We start from the raw sequence: 20,629 nt of genomic DNA on the forward strand, positions 1-20,629 counted from the left end.
GGGTTAAATTTGAAAAGCTTACCCAGGTGTAATGGGACAGAATGATTAAAACTTATAAAGCTCACAAGTCAGAAAGGTTTTTCCATTTTCTAATCAATCATGATTGGTGAGCGTAAATCTTACTGAAGAAAGGGTTCATGTGGTCGATTGTGTATAGAGCATTCTTTTTTTTAATATTATTTTTATTTTGATCATAGTGGGTTACATATTGTTGACAATAATATTTTAGGTACATATTTACATAAAATCAGGGGGGATTCCCATCACCAATTTGTCCTCCCTAAACCTCCGTTTTTGCCCTACCTCCCATTTCCTCTTCCCTCACTCCCAGGTTGGCTAGAATATGTTGTCCCCTCTGTATCTAACCTACTACTTAGTAGTCTTGCACCTGTTTGGTCTTGATGCCTCCCTTATTTCCCCCTCTAACTGGAGGCAGGACTAGCTAGTTCAAGTTGCGTGGTTTTGCCTGAAAAAGAGAAAAGAAATAAACTGGGGTAAGAGTCTAATACCCCGAAAATGGGCGGAATCCTTCTAGAGGCTCTCATCATCGATTTGGGAGATGAAGGAGAAAAAGAAGGTGAAACACTCCACCAGTACCAAAAGAAGTGTCAAATATCCAGTGAGGACTTCATCTATATCGATAAGCACCACAAAAACAAACAAAAAAAAACAAAACAAAAACAAACAAACAAAAAACACGCCATGGTCTTGAAATAAGAAACATGGCATAGCACATAACGAAAGAAAAGAAAGGAAGAGAAAAAAATAAGTATAACTGGGGACAACAATTTCAATAATCACACCCAAACAGAGAAATCGACCAAAATAGATAGGTAAATAATAATAATAATAATAAATGAAGGTAACATATATATATATATAAAATAACCAAGGTTTTGTGCTTTTTGTATTTTTGTTTTTTCCCTCCTGCCCTGGCACAGTAAATATTGGGGTCACTCGAAAAAGAATTCACTTGGCCTAAGAAATATAGGTTTCTCTGTCCTTGGAGTATACTGTCATGGGATCAACTCTAGACTTGGCTCAGGATCATTTACTCTCCTGGTGGTTTTTGTGGTGTGTGGAAGACTTCTGCTCTGTCCAGGGTGATAGAATCAGAGCTCTGTGTTTAGTGGTCTCAGTATCTGCACAGACCCTGAGGTGGGACTTATGGTGAAGTCAGTCTTTGTGGTTCTAGAGGTTCTGTTCCCTCAGTGTCATTTTAATCCATCTTCTGTGGTTGGTGATCTTGGTCTTTGCACTGAACCTAGGATGGCACCTAGGATAGCGTCTTTCTTTGTGCTTCCAGAAGCCCCATTCCGTTACAATTGTCTCTGCCGGACCTTTGGGACTTGGGATCATGATTATTGTGCAGGTCATAGTTCAAACCCTACACTAGGGCTTTTTTATTGGTCCCAAGATGTATACAGTCTGGTCGTGGTTCTAGCAGCCAGTCACCTGTAAATTGCAATCTTGGCTTTTGGACCTACCATAGGGTGCCAAGTCTTCTGGTTTTGTCTTGTCGTTAGCTGGTAAGGTAGGCTAATCTGCTCTAAGGTCAAGTTGTTCACATAATCCTCGTTGTCAGGATATCATGTTAGAGCTGGCCCTTGTTGTTGACCCCGCAGTATTAAGGCTGACCCGGATGGAATTTGTTTCCTGCAACTGTTGTGAAGAACTGTGCCGTTTCTATGTCTGGGATCCAGGGTTCTAGGCTGCATGAATGGTATCTAATCACCTGAGGTCTAAGTTGATTCCACATGACATATTTTCAAGGTAGGAGATATCCCTGTATTGTAAACAACTATGAGTTCCTATCTCTAGTAGATAAGAGCTCTTTTTTTTATATGTAAGATTTCCCCTTCATTTAGTGTGTCTTTGCAGGGAGAAATGGTGCTACATTATATAGTCGGTGTATTTGGGGGTGGACAGAGGGGATAACAGAAACAGGTCACATACCCAAAAACGATAAAAAAAAAAGGAAATAAAAATGTATGTGCTCACAAATGTATATGTAGGGCAGACATTTAAAGAAAATAAATAAATAAATTTTTTTAAAAAAAGAAATAAACTAAAGTTGTTTTTTTGTTTTTTTGTTTTTTTTTTAAAGCCTGGGTCAGTCATCTGCAGGGCAAAACACCCTACCCACTCTACTACTTAGCCTAGAACTAATTAACTACTACATGTTTAGTCCTATACCAAGATCCTCCCTTCAGGGAGAGCAAACTTCTACACTCTAAAAGCAAACAATCCCACTGTCCATCTGTTTTTGGGCAACTATTGGATGCCAGAGATGTAAAGCCCAGCATTAACCTCTCTACATGGCCTCCTAATTTCCCAGTTTCCCAAAGTGAAGCGACTGGCTACAGATCCTTACAGAATATTTTTATTTTGGGGTATCAAAGCATCTTTTGTTTGAGAAAGGATAATCATGGCCCTAAAACAATTTGTTAAACCTATTTAATTCTATTTTCCTCATCTGGTGGAGATTTATATTCACCTTTGTAAAAAAAAAAAAAAAACCCCACATAACTCTTTAGCTGGTGCTTATCAAAAAATATACAAAGCTGGTTGCTTTATATACCTTTGCAGAGTAGCATCGACATACCTAAATGCGCAAAAATTTCATAGAGCAAATAGTTCATCATCACAATAGATTACTGAGCTGATAGGGTTTGCTCCAGTGAACTCCGTGCCCTTGAGTTCAACTTACCCATCTCAACTCTACAAGTAGGCAGCTTGTGTAAAATGTGCTTTCTGGCCAACTAAATAATTACAATGAAAAGTGACTTGATTTGTATAAAACGTATAACCTTTCCATTCTGCGGTCACCATTTTTTGTGTGGCATAAAAGCAGTCTAAGAGAAAAAAAAAAAGAAATAAAATGAGTTAGCAAAGTTTTTAAAGGACCAAAGTGGTGCAAAAGACTACCTTACATTTGGAAGAGAGCAGGTAAAGAGGTGGTGTCTTACAGGTCTTATGCCTATGTTGGAAGTACAGTTTATCCCATTGTCTTTTGGGTTTTTCTTGTGGTGTGTGGGTTCCCAGGCATCTTCCTATCCCACCCCCTGACCTTCTGCAGATTGGTAAAAATTTGCGGCAAGGGGGCCGGGCGGTGGCGCTCGAGGTAAGGTGCCTGCCTTACCTGCGCTAGCCTAGGAGACGGACCGCGGTTCGATCCCCCGGCGTCCCATATGGTCCCCCAAGCCAGGAGCGACTTCTGAGCGCATAGCCAGGAGTAACCCCTGAGCGTCACCGGGTGTGGCCCAAAAACCAAAAAAAAAAAAAAAAAAAAAAAAAAATTTGCGGCAGGGAGGTCTTGAAAGAGTTCTTGCATTGGAGATACTTTTGGACCTAGGTCTGGTTTCAAGAAACAGTCCACGTTAGGGGGAGTTGGTAGGGAGGGCCTCGCAGCATGAGTCCGCAGGGGAGTTGGCTGTCTTTTCTTGCAGAAGAAGAGGTGTGGGTTTGACTGGGTGTCCCCTCGCCTGGGTGCTGGGTACTGGTTCGTTGGGTAGGAGGTCGATCTTGATGCCTAATAGATTAAGGACTGAGGGTGAAGAGTTTTAATATGGTGGGAGATCTGGATGGGATTGAGGGGTGAAGTGATAGTTGGATTTCCAGAGGGGAGAAAGGGAAAGGTATATGGGAGGGGTATAAAGGGAGAGAGAAGAGAAAATACCTTAGAAAGAAAGGGAGAAGAGAAAGGGAAAAAACTAAAGAGAAGAATAGAAAAGAGAAAAAAAAAGGAGTGAGAAGAGAGGAGAGAATAGCAAGGGAATGCTGGTTTGGTTGAATCTGTTCGATAGATAGAGCCTGTAGTTTAAGTCTGTACATCTCAGGTACTGCTTTGGTGGTCTGACTGGTCACATGCTTCAATTTCTAAAAGAGGGTATAACCTAGAGATAAAGTGTATGTTAAAGAGTTTTCTCGTGGCCTTCTCCTAGTGCAAGCAAGGTATGGTATCTCATGTGGTATTCCGAGTTGCCATCTTAGTTTGTCTGCCCTTTGTATCCAAGGGCGCCTGTGGACAGAAAAGCTGAGAGGTTATTTAAAATATAGTAAGATAAAGGCATTAAAACATAGTGTTATGGTATGTTTCCATTGCAGTCAGTGATTTCCCGTGGTGTTCTATACCTGTGTTCCTGTATACAATCTCTAAGGAATTATTGTGGGCCTTTGTTGTAGAAGGCTGATTACATACCTGTTCTCTCTATTCTGCTGTTTCTGGTGTTGCTGTTTTCTTTGTGGTATAATGTGTAGTCAAGAGTTTGTGTTGTTCCTTTTTCATGTATTTTGGACACTGCTCCCAAGTATATGTTGACTATTACAGTGTTTGGAGTTTCTACCCTGTTAAACCATGTTATTTGATTGTTAGGTATTAGTTGTGTATAAAATATATGTTGTAGAGGTTTCTGAATAGTGCTACCATTCTGTGTTTATCTTTTGTCTTCTGACTTACTTCGTTTAACATAACATGATCTAGGTCCATTCACGTTGCTGCAAAGTCTGTGATTGTATCATTTCTGACTGCCATGTAATATTCCATTGTGTATATGTACCACATCTTAATGATCCATTCATCTATTGTTGGACATCGAGGTTGGTTCCAAGATTTGGCTATTATACTGAGTGTTGCGATAAATAGTGGGGTGCATACGTATTTTGGAATGAATGTCCTTCCAACTTGGGGGTATATGCCTAGGAGAGCAATTGCTGGGTCAAATGGCAGCTCAATTCTGAGTTCTTTGAGCACTCTCCAGACTTTTCTCCATAGGTGTTGGACTAGGGGGCATTCCCACCAGCAGTGGATGAGAGTTCCTTTCATACCGCATCCCAGCCAACAAAGGTTGTTTCCATTATTTTTGATGTGAGCCATCCTCACTGGTGTAAGGTGGTATCTCATGTTGTCTTGATTTGAATCTCTCTGATGATGAGTGAAGGTGAGCATGTTTTCATGTGTTTGTTGGCCATCCTTCTGTCTTCCTCAGAGAAGTATCTATTCATTTCATCTGTCCATTTTTTATGGCTTTATTTGGTTTTGGAAGGCTCAGCTTTCTGAGTGCTTTGTATGTTCTAGATATCAGCCCTTTATCTGATATATTGAGTGAAAAGATTTTTTCCCATTCTGTTAACTGTCTTCTTGCGTTAAGTAGGGTTTCTTTTGCCATGCAGAAGCTTTTTAGTTTGATGTAGTCCCATTTGTTTATATTTGATGCTAACATTCTTGCCATTGGTGCTCCATTTTCAAAGACCTTTTTGATATTTAGGTCTTCGAGTGTTCTGCCTATTTTATTCTCGGTAAACTTTATACATTCGGGACTGATTTCAAGGTCTTTGATCCATTTTGAGTTAACTTTTGTATAAGGGGTAAGGTATGGGTCAATCTTCCTTTTGTACATGTGGTTTTCCAGTTGTACCAACACCATTTGTTGAATAGACTTCCTTTGTTCCATTTCAGGTTTTTGCCTCTTTTATCAAATATTAGTTGGCTGTATATCTGGGGGTTTATGTCTGGGAATTCTGTTCTGACCCACTGGTCTGAGGTCCTGTCTCTGTTCCAGTACCATGCTGTTTTGATTACTATGGCTTTATAGTATAGTTTCAAGTTAGGTAAGGATATGCCTCCCAGCTTTTTGTTTTTCAGTATGTGTTTGGCTATCCTGGGCCTTTTGTGGTTCCAGATGAATTTTGTGATTGATTTTCTATTTCTTTAAAGAATGGTGTCTGAATTTGGATAGGAATTGCATTAAATGTATATAGTAATTTGGGTAGGATAGTCATTTTGACTATGTTAATTCTACCTATCCATGAGCATGGGATGTTCTTCCATTTCTTTAGATCGTCTTCAATTTCTTTCTGAAGCGTTTTGAAGTTTCCCTGGTATAGGTCTTTCACTTCCCTTGTAAGGTTGATTCCTATGTACCTGATATTTTTTGATACTATTTTAAATGGTATTGTATTTTTAATCTCTCTCTCCTCGACTTCATTGTTTTTATATAGAAACGCTACTGTCTTTTGTGTATTGACTTTGTATCCAGCCACTTTGCTGTATTGGTTAATTGTTTCTAGAAGTTTTACTGTGGACTCTTTAGAATTTTGAATGTATATCATCATATCATCAGCAAATAGAGATAGTTTGTGTTCCTCTTTCCCAATTTGGATTCCTTTGATTCCCTTCTCTTGTCAGATTGCTATTGCTAGGACTTCTAAGGTTATATTGAATAACAGTGGAGAGAGTGGACAGCCTTGCCTAGTTCCTAACCTTAGTGGGAATGCTTCTAGTTTCTCGCCATTAAGTATAATGTTGGCTGTAGGCTTTTCATAGATAGCTGTAACTATCTTGAGGAAGGTTCCTTCTATCCCTATTTTGCTGAGTGTCTTTAACATGAAAGGGTGTTGGATTTTGTCAAATGCCTTCTCTACATCGATTGATATGATCATGTGGTTTTTGTTTTTCTTGTTGTTGATGTGATGTATAATGTTGATTGATTTGCGTATGTTGAACCAACCTTGCATTCTTGGTATAAATCCCACTTGTTCATGATGTATGATCTTTTTGATGAAGTGCTGGATTCGGTTTGCTAAGATTTTGTTGAGTATCTTTGCATCTGTGTTTATTAGTGAGATTGGTCTGTAGTTTTCTTTCTTAGTGGTGTCTTTGCCATCTTTGAGAATGATGTGATATTTGTCTCATAGAAGGAGTTAGGGAGGATTCCTGTTTTTTCCATGGTTTGGAAGAGCCTATGGAGAAGTGGTAGTAAATCTTCTCGGAATGTTTGGTAGAATTCACCTGTAAATCCATTTTGTTCTTAGGGAGTTTTTTAATTACATCTTCAATTTCCTCTGAGGTGATTGGTCTGTTTAGGCTTTCTAGTTCTTCCTTGTCCAGTCTTGGAAGAGAGTTTTTCTCCAAGAATCTGTCGATTTCTACTGGGTTCTTTATCCTAGCTGAGTATAGTTGTTCATAATATGATCTCATGATATGTTGTATTTCTTGGGGTTCTGTTGAAATCTCTCCCCTTTCATTTGTGATCCTACTGATTTGGTTGTGTTCCCTCTTTTTTTTTGGTGAGTTTTGCCAGTGGTTTGTCTATCTTGTTTATTTTTTCGAAAAACCAACTCCTGGTCTCATTGATTTTTTGTATTGTTTTCTTAGTTTCTATGTTGTTTATTTCTGCTCTGGTGCAAGACTACTAAGTAGTAGGCTAGATACAGAGGGGACCACATATTCTAGCAGCCCTGGGGGGGTAGAAAAGAGGATATGGGAGGTAGGACAAAAACGGAGGTGTAGGGAGGACAAATTGGTGATGGGAATCCCCCCTGATTTTATGTAAATATGTACCTAAAATATTATTGTCAACAATATGTAAGCCACTATGATCAAAATAAAAATTATATTAAAAAAATGGGATAGGATGCTGAGATTACTCTCCTCAGGAGTTTGGTTAGCAGAGCCTAAGTCATCCAGGTTATCAAGTAACTTTCATGCTCATGCTTCCTTTTTGAAACAGTAATTTTTTCACTTAGTTTTTATTCCTAATCTGGGCAGGTATGTTATTATTTTGTGCTTAACAAGATGACAAGGTGGTGCTGGAGACTGGAATACGGTCTCAAATCTGATATACATATACCCTATCATTGAAATATACCCCCCTTGGGGTCGGAGAGATAGCATGGAGGTAAGGCTTTTGTCTATCATTCAGATGGACTGTGGATTGAATCCCGGCATCCTGTATTGTCTCCTGTGCCTGCCAGGGGCGATTTCTGAGAATAGACCCAGGAGTAACTCCTCAGCACTGCCATATGTGACCCCCAAAAAAATGAAATCAAAAAAAGAAATACACTCCCGAGTCAAACTGCATATATTTAATCTGAAAATTAAAAAAGCCTTGTTACAATTTTCCAAATTGGTGGGAGGCAGCTGTTCAAAGGTTAAAATTCGTATATAAAATTCCTCATCATGAATCTTCATTCTTTTGGCCTCTTACTAGCATCCAAAGTTAGTCTATCTAAAAATTTCACATGGTATCTTTCTTTTTTCTCTTAGGAAAATCAAACCTGGGGTAACTGGAGGGCAGTTTTATCTGTAATCTGGTGAGTATGAGACTAATCATTATCCTATCTGAGTTAAGAAACAAAGATATTTATTGCTGAATCCTTGTTCCTTGGGGACAATCAGGCCTTGTCTGGGTGGAGGGAGGGAGGGTCTCATCCTAGTCCCCTCCATTAAGATTTAATGGGGCCTCCTTCCCAAAGTTCCCTCAGCTTTCTTCTGAGTTCCAGCCACCACTGTTCAAATGCCTTTTGGGGCCGGCCAGCCAGATTGGTGTCAAGGAGGGAGTAGGGAACCTCTCTTCCACCAATTACAGGCAGGGCTGTTTTTTTAGATCTATCCCAGGTTCCTTCCTTCCTCTCTCCCTCCCTCTCTTCTTCCCTCCCTCTCTTCCTCCCTCCCTCCCTCCCTTCCTTCCTTCCTCCCTCTCTCCCTTCCTTCCTCCCTTCCTCCCTTCCTTCCTCCTTCCCTCCCTTCCTTCCTCCCTCCCTTTCTCCCTTCCTTCCTTCATCCCTCCCTCCCTTCCTCCCTCCTTCCCTTCTTTTCTCTTCCCTCCCTTTCCCCCTCCATCCCTTCCTCCCTCCTTCCCTTCCTTCCTCCCTCCCTTCCTTCCTCCCTCCCTCCCTTTCTTCATAACTTCCTTCCTCTCTTCCTTCCTTTCTCCTCCCTACCTTTTTCCCTCCCTTCCTTCATTTCTCCTTCCTTCCTTTTTCACTCCCTTCCTTCCTTCCTCCCTCCCTCCCTTCCTGCCTTCCTTCCTCCCTCCCTCCCTTCCTTCCTTCATTAATTCCTATCTCCCTCCCTTCCTTCCTTCCTCCCTCCCTTCCTCTCTTCCTTCCTTCCTTCCTTCTTTCCTTCCTCCATTTCTTCTTCCTTTCTCCCTCCCTTCCTTCCTTCCTCCCTCCCTTCCTTCATTCCTCCTTTTCTTCCTCTCTTCCTTCATCCCTTCCTCCCTCCCTCCCTCCCTTCCTTCCTTCCTCCCTTCCTTCCTGTCTTCCTCCCTCCCTTTCTTTCTTCCTTCCTCTTTTTCTCCCTTCCTCCCTCTCTTCCTTTTCTCCCTTCCTTCCTCCCTCCCTCCCTCCCTTCCTTCCTTCCTTCCTTCCTTCCTCCCTCCCTTCCTCCCTCACTTCCTTCCTCCCTCCCTTTCTTCCTTCCTTCCTCCATCCCTTCCTTCCTTCCTCCTTCCCTCCTTCCCTCCCTCCTTTTCTTCCTTCCTCCCTCCCTTCCTTTCTCCCTACCCTACCTCCCTCCCTTCCTTCCTTCCTTCCTCCCTCCCTCCCTCACTTCCTTCCTCCCTCCCTCCCTCCCTCCCTCCCTCCCTTCCTTCCTTCCTTCCTTCCTTCCTTTCTTCCTTCCTTCCTCATTTTTCCAAACTACATGGACACTGAAGCATTCATGCAGTGTCTTTTAATTTCGTATCATAGACTTTCTGGTAGATTGAATTCAGCATTTCTTCCAACACCCTGATAATCCAGCACTCCAAACCACTAAATACAAAGATCATCGGGGAAGCTAAAGAACACATCTACTGTGTGGGATGCAGAGAGAAATCCTGGTCAATCTCCAAATCTACTCTAATGCCTTGAACCTTATATATGAGGTTTAATAATAAAATCAACACTTAATAGTTTAGCAATGGAAATCAAGGAGTCATTACCTGTGAAATTAAGAAATCTGTAGATGTACAAATCAACCTACTCAAAGATGAACTCTTTTAGAAGATGAGAGAATCCATACTAATATAACTGAAGGAGCTAAAAAGCATGTTAGCAAGCCATAAAAGTAGAATTACTCAGGTTGAGAATTGCATTGAAGAAGTTGAAGACAAATTACAAGCCATCTGAGATAAAGAAGTCAAAAAAGAAAGGAGAGACAACACCGTGTAACTTATGGTGTTCAGAGTATGGTGTTCAGTAGTAATTCTTCCCATATTCCTATTCCCAAGGATTGCTTTAGCTATTTGATTGTGTTAATTGTTCAAAATTTTAGAAGTTTTTTATCTACTTCTTTGAAGAATGTCATGGGTATCTTTAGAGAAATCTTTAGAGAAATCGCATTACCGGGGAGTATTGCCATTGTAATGACATTATTCCTGCCAATCCATGACAGGGTATGTGTTTCCATTATCGTTTGTCCTCTCTTACTTCTTAGAGCAGGGTTTTATAATTTTCTTTATATAGGTCCTTCATGTCTTTAGTCAAGTTTACTCCAAGATGTTTGAATTTGTGTGACACTAATGTAAATGGGGTTGTTTCTTAATGTTCATTTCTTCCCTATCATTATTGGTGTATAAAAAGGCCATTGATTTCTGTGTGTTAATTTTGTAGCCTGCAACATTACTATATGAATCTATTGTTTCTAGAAGCCTATGGTAGAATCTTTGGGATTTTCTAAGTAAAGTATCATGTCATATCCAAACAGTGGAGCTTGACTTCTTCCTTTCCTACCTGGATTCCCTTGGTATCTTTTTCTTGCCTAATCTCTAAAGCAAGTACGTCCAGGACTATGTTAAATAGAAGTGGTGAGAGAGGAGAGCCTTGTTTTGTACCAGAATTTAGAGGAAATGGTTTTTTTAGATATGCTACATCCTCCTAATTGAACCATGGAAGTTTATGAGTCCACCCATTTCTTCCAGGTTCTCATGTTTAGTGGCATAGAGTTTCTCAAATTAGTCTCTGATTACCATTTGAATCTCTGCAATATCTGTAGTACACTCTCCCTTTTTATTTCTAATATGAGATATCAAGTGTCTCTCTCTCTCTTTCTTTGTGAGTTTTGCCAATGATCTATCGATCTTGGTTATTCTTTCAAATAATCAACTTTTGCTTTCGTTGGTCATTCTAATTGTTTTTTTTGGGGGGTTCCACTTTATTGATTTCTGCTCTAGCTTTGTTATTTCCTTCTGTCTTTCTATTTTTGGTTTCTTTTGTTGATCATTTCTAATTTTATGAGCTACATTATTAGGCTATTCAGGTATGCCTCTTCTTCCTTCCTGATGTGTGCTTGCAAAGTTATAAGTTTTCCTCTCAGTACTACCTTTGCTGTGAACCATATTTCCTAATAGTTCCTCATTTGTTTCCAGGAAAACTTTTGATTTCCTCTTTGATTTCACCTTAGACCCACTGGTTGTTCAGTATTTTCTTCTTCTGTGTCCCTTTGTAGTTCACATCTAATTTCAGATCATGTGGTCAGGGAAGGTAGCCTGCAAAATATCTATCCTTTTGATTTTATGGAAGTATGTTTTATGTGCCAGCATGTGGTCTATCCTGGAGAATGGCCTAGGTACATTGGAGAAGAAAGTGTATCCAGGTTTCTGGGGATGGAGTGTCCTATATATAACTCCTAGGCCTCTTTCTTCCATTTCTCTTTTAGACGAGTATATTTTTGTATGGTTTTAATCTGGTTGACCTATCAGGTGATAACAGGGCTATGTTGAGGTCTTCCACTATTATTGTGTTGTTATTGATATTCTCTTTCAAATTTGTCAATAATTGTATTAGATATTTTGCTGTCTCTCATTGGATGTATATATATTTAGTAGTGTGCTTTCTTCCTGTTGCAAATATCCCTCGAGTAGTATGAAGTGTCTATCTTTGTCCCTTACAACTTTTCTAAGTCTAAAGTTTCTGTCGTCTGATATTCATATGACCACCCCAGGTTTTTAAGGATGTTGTTGGCTTCAATGATTTTCCTCCAGCCTTTGATTTTAACTCTACGTTTTTTTCTGACTATTCAGGTGTGCTTCTTTTAGGCAGCATAAGGTTGAATTTATATTTTTGATGCATTTAGGCACTTTGTGTCTCTAAATTGGTGCATTTAGTTCATTGACATTGAGTCAGATGATTGTCATGGGTATTTAATGTCATCTTTGTGTATAAGTTTGTGTGTCTGTTGGTATCTCTTGTCTGAAAGTAGACTTTAATGTTCTCTTTTTTACATTGGTTTTGCATCTGTATAATGTTGCTTTTCGAGAAGCTATGTATACTTCCATCAAACCTTGAAAGTGATTCGATCTCAGTGCAGTAGACTAGGTGAAGCATCCATTTCATTCAGTCTTGTCATAATCTCACTCCACTGTTTTCTTGGCTGACAGTTTCTTGTGACATGTCTGCTTTAAATCTGAGCATGCTCCTTTGAAAATAATTTTTCTTTTTGATCTTGCTTTTTTCAGTCTTCTATCTCTATCTGTGGGATTCATCATTATGACTAGAATGTGTCTTGGGTGTTTTCTTCAGGTTTCTTTCTTCTGGATACTGAATTGCAAAATTAGGGTATCCACCACCTATTTCCAAGCAACACTGTGGACAAAGAAGCTGAAGAGTTTATTTTCAACATAATAAACTAAAATTATGGCATTAGAAAGTGTTGATAGTAAGCAATACAGCAGGAGTCCCTGGCCCCCATTTCTCTAGATAAATACATATAGAACATTATTATAATCCTTTGTATTGAGAGGTCGATTGAATAGCTGTTTACTATAATATTTTTTTTTGCTCTTGCCTGTTTCTTTATGGTATAAAAGATAATAGTGTGACTTCAGCAGTGGCACAAGCAGTAGGGCATTTGACTTGTACGCACTAACCTAGGATGGACAGAGGTTCAATTCCATGGTTTCCATATGGTCCCCCAAGCCAGGAGTGATTTCCAATTCTAAGTTTACTGAGCATCCTCCATACCGTTTTCTATAAGGGTTGGACAAGGCAGCAGTCACATTAGCAGCAGCTCTTATTCCTGTCTGAAGCAGAATTGCAAAATGATCAATCTAGTTTGTGAAACAAGAAACCTATTTAAACAAATAAAATACCAGTTATAGTAAAAGAGCCTATGGAAAGAGGAGTCTTCCTGCCATAGATTTATATGTTATTCATGTTCTTCCTAGATTAGTCAACTCAGAAGCATGGGAATTTCTTATTACTTGCAAATACAAATTAGTTTGTATTGAAAGAGTTAGCCTTCCCCTCTCCAAAGTTCATTCTTATTTGAGGGTGAGACATTATTTCCAAGCATTAAAATAGCAGTCAATTTTGGGGCTGGTGCAAAGGTAAGGCATCTGACTTGCAACCACTAGCTTAGGACGGACCACAATTCAATACCACTTTATCCCATACTGTCCCCCAATCCAGAAGTAATTTCTGAGTGCATAACCAGGAGTAACCCAAGAGTGTGAATGGGTGTGGCCCCATACCTCCCCAAAATAGCAGTCAATTTCAAAATTAGCTATAGATGGGTCAGAGAGATTGCACAGAAACACACACACAAAATGGACAGCAGGCTTATTGTGCAGGAGATCTGGATTTGACACCATGAGTTTCCCCAATCACTGAAACAACTGCTGAGCATGGAGCTAGGACTAGCTTCTGAACAATACTGTGTGTCTGTGTGGGCATGTTTTGTAGCACAGGCAATGCATGCACTCATAAGGGAAAGATTTCCTCAAACATATATCCAAATTCAGAGAATATTCAAGCCATTATTCAAGTCAACATTCAAATTCATCACCAAATTAGACACACACATAGGATGCTTCATAGAAAAATTTGAGAAGATGAGAAAGAAGATAGAAGAATTCTCATCCAAATAACCCAGATCTTTAGGACTTGACTCCAATCCAAAAGGATTCAAAAGTTGAGGAGAAATCAATTTTACACTGTCTTTTGCAAATGTGAGTGAGTTAAATAAGTGTGTGTGTGTGTGTGTGTGTGTGTGTGTGTGTGTGTGTGTGTGTAAAACAGATATATCATTCCTTTAATGTGTGGAGAGTTTCAGAAATTTCTGTTTTTCAGCATTTCAAAGAACATCTTGTGTTCTGCAAAAGTGCAGATAATGAAAGTCACACTCAAGTTTCCTATTCAGCTGATTTCTGGGTCGTGGTAATTACAAGTGACTAATATATTAAGACCCCCCTCTTAGTTTTAGCTTCTTAACTCCTGACTGTCTCAGTTTTCTTATTCTTCATTATAATTACAAGTGACTAATATATTAAGACCCCCCTCTTAGTTTTAGCTTCTTAACTCCTGACTGTCTCAGTTTTCTTATTCTTCATTAAGCTTTCTGCCAAGCAATTTCCCTTTACCTCCTCCTTCAATGCGTTTGCTTTGTTAAGCAAATTCTTCCACACACCACTAAGTTCAGAATTTCATTCTCATCCTTTTCTGGTTTTGTTTTGAGTCCACACTTGGTGGTATTTAGAGATTTTTACAGGCCTGTACTCAGAGATTACTCCTGGCTGGGTGCAGGGATATATATGGGGTATGAGGATTGCACATGGATTTGCAGTTGCAAGGCACTATTCCTATCCTCTGTTCAACCTCTCTGACCCTCATTATCATCCTTTTAGACTTTGAATCGATGCTGGTAGGAGTCCCTGGGTGAATCTTAAAAGGAGACATTAGTTTTTCTTGGATACCTTTATACAGTAACATAACTAAAATATAGAAGACAGTAAGACTTTTTCACATATATTTAAATTATTAGGAAACCTACAATAAGTTGTTATTGTTTTAGCATACACACCCACTTTCTGGGTTTGTTGAATGGTAAATAAGAATAGTATGCTGGCCACCTTTACAGAAAAGAAGCAGATCACTCAGATAAAAACCTATCAGATCACCTCTTACAGTACCATTCAGAAATCGATGTAGAGGTGCCCAACTCTTTCATTTTTGTCATAGTATGATGAACTCTTTTTATAGAGGACTTACCAGGAAATTTCTAACCTAGCATTTTCTAGAAGTACTGTGATTTTGATCAAATAGCATGGTGAGAAAATGCAAAAAGGAACGAAAAATGTTCAATCACCCTCACACTACAAAGGCCTACAATACTGTTCAAATATCTTTATCTACAGAATGAGGTGCAGAACATGATTGGAAGACAGTATGATTGGAAGACACTATCAGTATGTGTTAATCTCTTAAGTTTATTATGTATAAAAATAACTCTTCAAATTCTTTATCCACAGAGAATTGTGGAGACATTGCCTGGACACCTTAGTGTTGCAATAAGCTACTCTATCAGATTAGACTCTATAAAACTCACACTGTAACAATGCCTTGATAAAATACTTCAATTTTCCCAGGTCCTCTTGAATATCTCTTCTACTAAAACCTTTTTAATTCTTTTCTTCACTCCTAAGCTATTTTTATTTATTTATTTATTTATTTATTTATTTATTTATATTTTTAACTCAATTATTTTTAAGCATGAGTTTATATGTAGAATATTCCTCTATGTTTGCCTAATCTATACTGTGAACAAGCCATGCCTATATTGTATATAGCATCTCTCATATACTATCCCTCCCCCATTCAGAACCTCTATCCTCTCTCAGTCTCAGTCCTGATCCATTATCTCTCCCTATTTAACCCTCTTTATCCTCTGTTCTTAACTCCTTAGGAACCATGACTGACCCTCTGCCTAAGCAAGCCACCATCCTGCTCCCAAAGTAAAAGACAACCTCTCATTTCCAAATCTCTCACCTGGGCAGGAAGCTGCAACCATCACTCCTGCTGACTCATTCTAAGCGGTCCTCTTTCATACACACACACACACACACACACACACACACACACACACACACACCAACATGGACCAGTACATGCTACTGGATTAAGTTCCAGAAGGACCCCAAGCTCAAGAAAACTACCTGCTCTCTTACTGCTACACACCATTACTCAGTCTCATTAAGAGAGGGATGAAAATGTGCCCTGGATGTCATCTCTCACCAAGACTACCTCAAAGGACTTTAGGGATATGGATAATTTTTCTATGTATGTTTAATTCCTTAATAGTTATGCTCTTACTATGTCTACTTCCAAATGTAAAGATGTAAAGGTAGCCTCCTCCATCCCTTTTTTTAAATCTTCTTAAATGGTTTAATTTTTTAAATTTTATTCATATATATATATATATATTCATGTATTTTTCTTTGCCTGTTCTGGTTCTGCTTAGTGTGAATTATAAAAAAAAATTCCTTACATGGGATAAAGGCTCAGGTCAAAACCAGGGCACAGAGATTGTACTGTCGGGCTTTTTTTTTTTTTTTTTGGTTTTTTGGGCCACACCCTTTTGATGCTTAGGGGTTACTCCTGGCTAAGTGCTCAGAAATTGCCCCTGGCTTGGCGGGACCATATGGGATGCCAGGGGATGGAACCGCAGCCCTTCCTTGGCTAGTGCTTGCAAAGCAACCACCTTACCTCTAGTGCCACCTCACCGACCCCATGCCATTTTTAATCCTTAGTGTACCAACAATATAATATGTTATTCTTTTTTGTTTAGGAACACAGAGCTTATCTACTATTAATAAGAACCCATAATGTTTATAATACAGGGACACATCTCACCCTGAACATCAGTCATGGGAACTAGGTGTAGACCTCATGTTATCGACATCGACCATCCAACCCTGAACCGCAGATACCAACCTTAGAACTGACACAGTTCCACGCAGCAGCAACAGCAGGAAATAAACTTCCTCTTGGAGGGGGGATCCCTAGTACAACTCTGGCACCAACTTGCCCCAGGACCTGCTCATACAACATCCTGAGGAGCAGGAAACAGCAACAACTTCACCTAAACAAAGGGTGGCTTCAACTCATCCCCTAATGGTGAGATGAAATCAGAAAACACTCCATCCTTTGACCTGAGCAAAAACCAAGATTACTAAATACTGAAGATGACTGCAGCAACTGTGACTGAACAGAACTTCTGAAACCATAAAGACTCTATCCTCAACTACATCTTAGGACCTCAACATCTCAAATTATAAAAGACTGACTGACAACCATAACTGACCAGAGCATTTCCTACCACCATAAAAAGACCTTGTTCTGTAATAAACAAGGCCAGAGTCTTAGAGGATCCCATGACAGTAATGCTTAGGAGGAGAGAACGCTTGTATCTTCCAGGCCGAGGAAATTTCCTATCTAATTTCCCCAATATTTAATGTGCCTTCATAAAAAAAAATAATAACACCAATCCTCACTTCGTTTATTTAAATTTTTGGATTAGTTCTGTTTTGTTTCATTGAGATCTGATTTTTTTTCTACTTTTGTCCCTCCTCTTTTATATTCACAGTTCTAGATAGAGGCTCAACATCTTTATTTTTTTACTTTTTATTCTTCTTTTTCTTATCAACATAACCATATAACTTTAATTATCTTGTTCTGCCATATGAATTGAGAAAAAAAGTGCCTGGTACCAAGGGCAAGCAATATCACTAACATTGAGTTGAAATGAAAAAATGAAAAGCTCTAAATACTCAACCCAAAGTCAACAGCAATGGGATTAAGAGACCCAAACCACAACAAACTATGCACAAAAGGGACCTGTTACATCAGCAGTCCAGGGGGTTAAAGATGGAAGTACAGGATGCATGCTGATAACAGGGGTGCTGGGTGGTCAACATGAGTAATGGGAATTTTCCCAACTCACTGGCACTAGATACCATAAATATAACTGTAAAAGACTTATAAGTCACATTGGCATTGTAAAAACTATTTAAAAGAGATCATCATTTAAAGTTTTGGATTTTCTTCTCATTGGAACATAGCCATTACTGGTCATTAATAATTAACTCAAACATTAATAATGAAATATTCCGTACAGCACTTGCAAAAGGGAAAATAGTTTCAGCAACAGTTTAATGCAGGTGGCCCAGCCATGAACATCTTAAATATAGTTTGTATTTTTCTCTATTTGGGAAGAATTTGGGGACAGGAACAAAAGTAAGTGAAAGCATCCATTTACATGTGCAGTATGTCTTGGTGATGGTCCTTAAAGAAGGATGTGTCCTATGATATGTCCTGTGATATCAACTTTGTATTTCTGAAAAAGTCAGCATACTTTTCTCATTTGTTCAATGGCAATGCTACCTATGCATGGTTTGTATTCTAGTCTTGACTATTCCATATATTTTGCCTCCTAGAATAATACTGTGTTGATTAGTTTTTTCATTACAAATAATTCTTCAGAAGACAGAAGCAAAACCTACATTTGTACTTCTTTTAGAAAACTCTATTACATTTTGCCTGATAGAACTAACAATTTCTCTATTTTTTTCCATAACTTTGTGTACTGCAGATGCTTTCAGGATTCTATGAAGGCTTCATCATAGAAAATAAAAGTTGGAAAGATAAAAAAAAATTCTGTTTCCAATTATAAAAACAATTGATGAATTGCCATAATTCTCCTAATTGAAAAGTATTTCAATATCATGGTCAAGATTATCTCTATAATTTCACTGTTTCAACAGGTATTTCGTCTTAGCACCTAAAGTATTCCATATCGGTGCCTCTGAAAATGTAGTGGTTCAAGTTCATGGATATACAGAGTCATTTGATGTGTCTGTTGCCATTAAAAGTTATCCTGACAAAATTTTCACCTATTCTCGAGGCCAAGTATATTTATCTCCCGAAAATAAATTTCAAGGCTCTACAAACCTAACTGTATGTATGCATTTCTTTCACATGTCAAATCGTTCTTTGGAAACCACAACAACAATCATAGATACGATATTGCTACCTGGTAGTTGTGTATATCAATATGTGATATATCACATTTTCAATTAGTTCAGTGATTGATGAGAGGTAAGTGCTGTGTATTTAAACACAGTAATATGTGGGAAATTTTAGAGAATTTTCTATAGATTTCTGCATAAGTTTTACTGAGTCAAGTAAAAGTCATATACGTAAAAATATTTGGTGACATGAAAACTAAATCAACAATTAAACCAATTTCAAACTGAGATCATAAATGTTAGTAAAGATAATTTATATTTCTATTTAAATATATTTATTGTATTGTATACTTACATTATACATTTAAATGTTTTATATATTTATTTAAATGTGATATATATTTAACTTTTCTTTAACAATTTTAAAAGAGGAGCCGAAGCGATAGCACAGTGGTAGGAGATTGCCTTACATGCATCTGACCCAGGACAGACCTTGGTTGAAAAACCAGTGTCCCAGATGGTCCCCCAAAACAGGAATTATTTCTCATCTCATAGCCAGGAGAAGTCCTGAACGTCATCAGGTTTGGCAAAAAAAAAAAAAAAAAAAAAAAGAAAGAAAGAAAGAAGAAAAGAAAAGAAATTGAAAATATTTGGAGTAAAAGATATCTATATAAAGACATACAGGCTTGATATTTGTTCTTAAAAATGCAGTGAATAGAGAGCATTCTGAACATTCCTTTTATTAACACATTTTAGAATAGTTTTTAAATATTCTAAAACATATTTTATTAAATAATATATTGATATGGATTTTAATTAATTAATTTATTTATTAATATTAATTTATTAAATGATTAAGTACTATAATAGTTTTGGAAACATTCTGGTTTCTAGATAAAAATGATTTTCCTTTAGACTACCTATTGAAGGCTCCTCATACTTTATGTTTCAATGAAAGAAAAAATTTTCTTTCAAAATTAGGAATATGTCGAATGAAAAGAAGTGTAGAGACACTTACTACATCTTATTACTGTGTATTAACCAGATGCAATATAACTCAAGAGGACTACATAATAACTATAAAATAACAATGCTTAACTTTTTATTAATAAAACAGGTGCAACCCAAAGATTTGTCTGGAAGTCCAAATGCAGTTTCACGTGTGTATTTAGAAGTGACATGTGCTCACTTTTCAAAATCAACACCCATTCCTCTGTGCTATGATAATGGATTCATCTTCATCCAGACAGATAAATCGACATACTGTTCACGTGAGCCAGGTAGGAAGAAGGTCTGACATGTGGTGATGATAGTGTGAGAGGGTTACATAGAATTAATTAATGTCTGTGCTTTGGGTGAAGAAAGTCAATGCGCTTTCACCAACCAGGAAGATGTAAGACACGCACCACCACTCAACTCTAGTCTTAGTTCAGTTTGTCTTTCTGCCTCACAATTACTCACCTACTACCAGTTGATCAGCCCAATTTTGTAGTCAACATTCATTCACTTCTTGTCATAGGAATCTGTCTATTCCCTTGATTTGTTTCTTTTTATTCCACATGAGTTTGATTCGATTGTCCAATACTTGCTCTCCCCTGACTTAGATCTATCAACCTTGAAGCAAAATTTATAATTTGATCTTTCCTTACTGAATCTTAATATCACACTATATAAACACTTTTATTCTTTACTCACTTTTATCAATTTTTAAATTAAATTGGGGGGCAACAAAATTCTGAGGAATGACAAAATAAATAGACAACGGGGCTTTTTTCCTTTGTTAGATCAATAATTCAGGTGGGGCCATGGGTTATAGTGACTTATATTTTGTGTGGGAATAAAAGAAGCTAATTCTAAACCTTTGAAAATAATGCAGAATTGTGAAGAGTGGTGAATTAAAAATAAAGAGTACCTTTCTTAGAATGATGCCAAGGCTCCTTTTAAAATATTTTTTTTATTCTGAGGTCATGAATTATAGACTGTAAAGTTAAATGTTAGTACGTCTTGTGTTTGGTTTTGAGCCAGCAGGCAATTCTCAGGGATGATCCCTGACTGCTCAGGAATTACTCCTGGTGGTGCTCAGGGGACCATATGGGATGCTAGAAATCGAACCCAATCTG

General features: G+C 38.2%; 2 protein-coding genes and 2 long non-coding RNA genes across 4 annotated transcripts in view; 3 read left to right on the forward strand and 1 right to left on the reverse strand.

Annotated features, from left to right (window-relative positions):
• LOC126008810 (protein CutA homolog) overlaps window positions 1–20,629 on the reverse strand; it is a 484,819-nt gene that overhangs the window by 129,133 nt on the left and 335,057 nt on the right. The gene's annotated exons all lie outside the window — the stretch shown is intronic.
• LOC126009380 (complement C5-like) overlaps window positions 1–20,629 on the forward strand; it is a 131,102-nt gene that overhangs the window by 27,645 nt on the left and 82,828 nt on the right. The window lies entirely within an intron of this gene.
• The window catches only part of LOC126008822 (uncharacterized), a 60,684-nt gene that overhangs the window by 16,408 nt on the left and 23,647 nt on the right, over window positions 1–20,629 (forward strand). The gene's annotated exons all lie outside the window — the stretch shown is intronic.
• LOC126008819 (uncharacterized) lies at window positions 17,765–19,773 on the forward strand. The gene is made up of 3 exons (XR_007495859.1): window positions 17,765–17,778; window positions 18,306–18,498; window positions 19,627–19,773. It is a non-coding gene; the product is annotated as an uncharacterized LOC126008819 (long non-coding RNA).

The sequence above is a fragment of the Suncus etruscus genome, chromosome 5 (genome assembly GCF_024139225.1).
Source record: "Suncus etruscus isolate mSunEtr1 chromosome 5, mSunEtr1.pri.cur, whole genome shotgun sequence".
In the NCBI taxonomy this organism is placed as follows: domain Eukaryota; kingdom Metazoa; phylum Chordata; class Mammalia; order Eulipotyphla; family Soricidae; genus Suncus; species Suncus etruscus.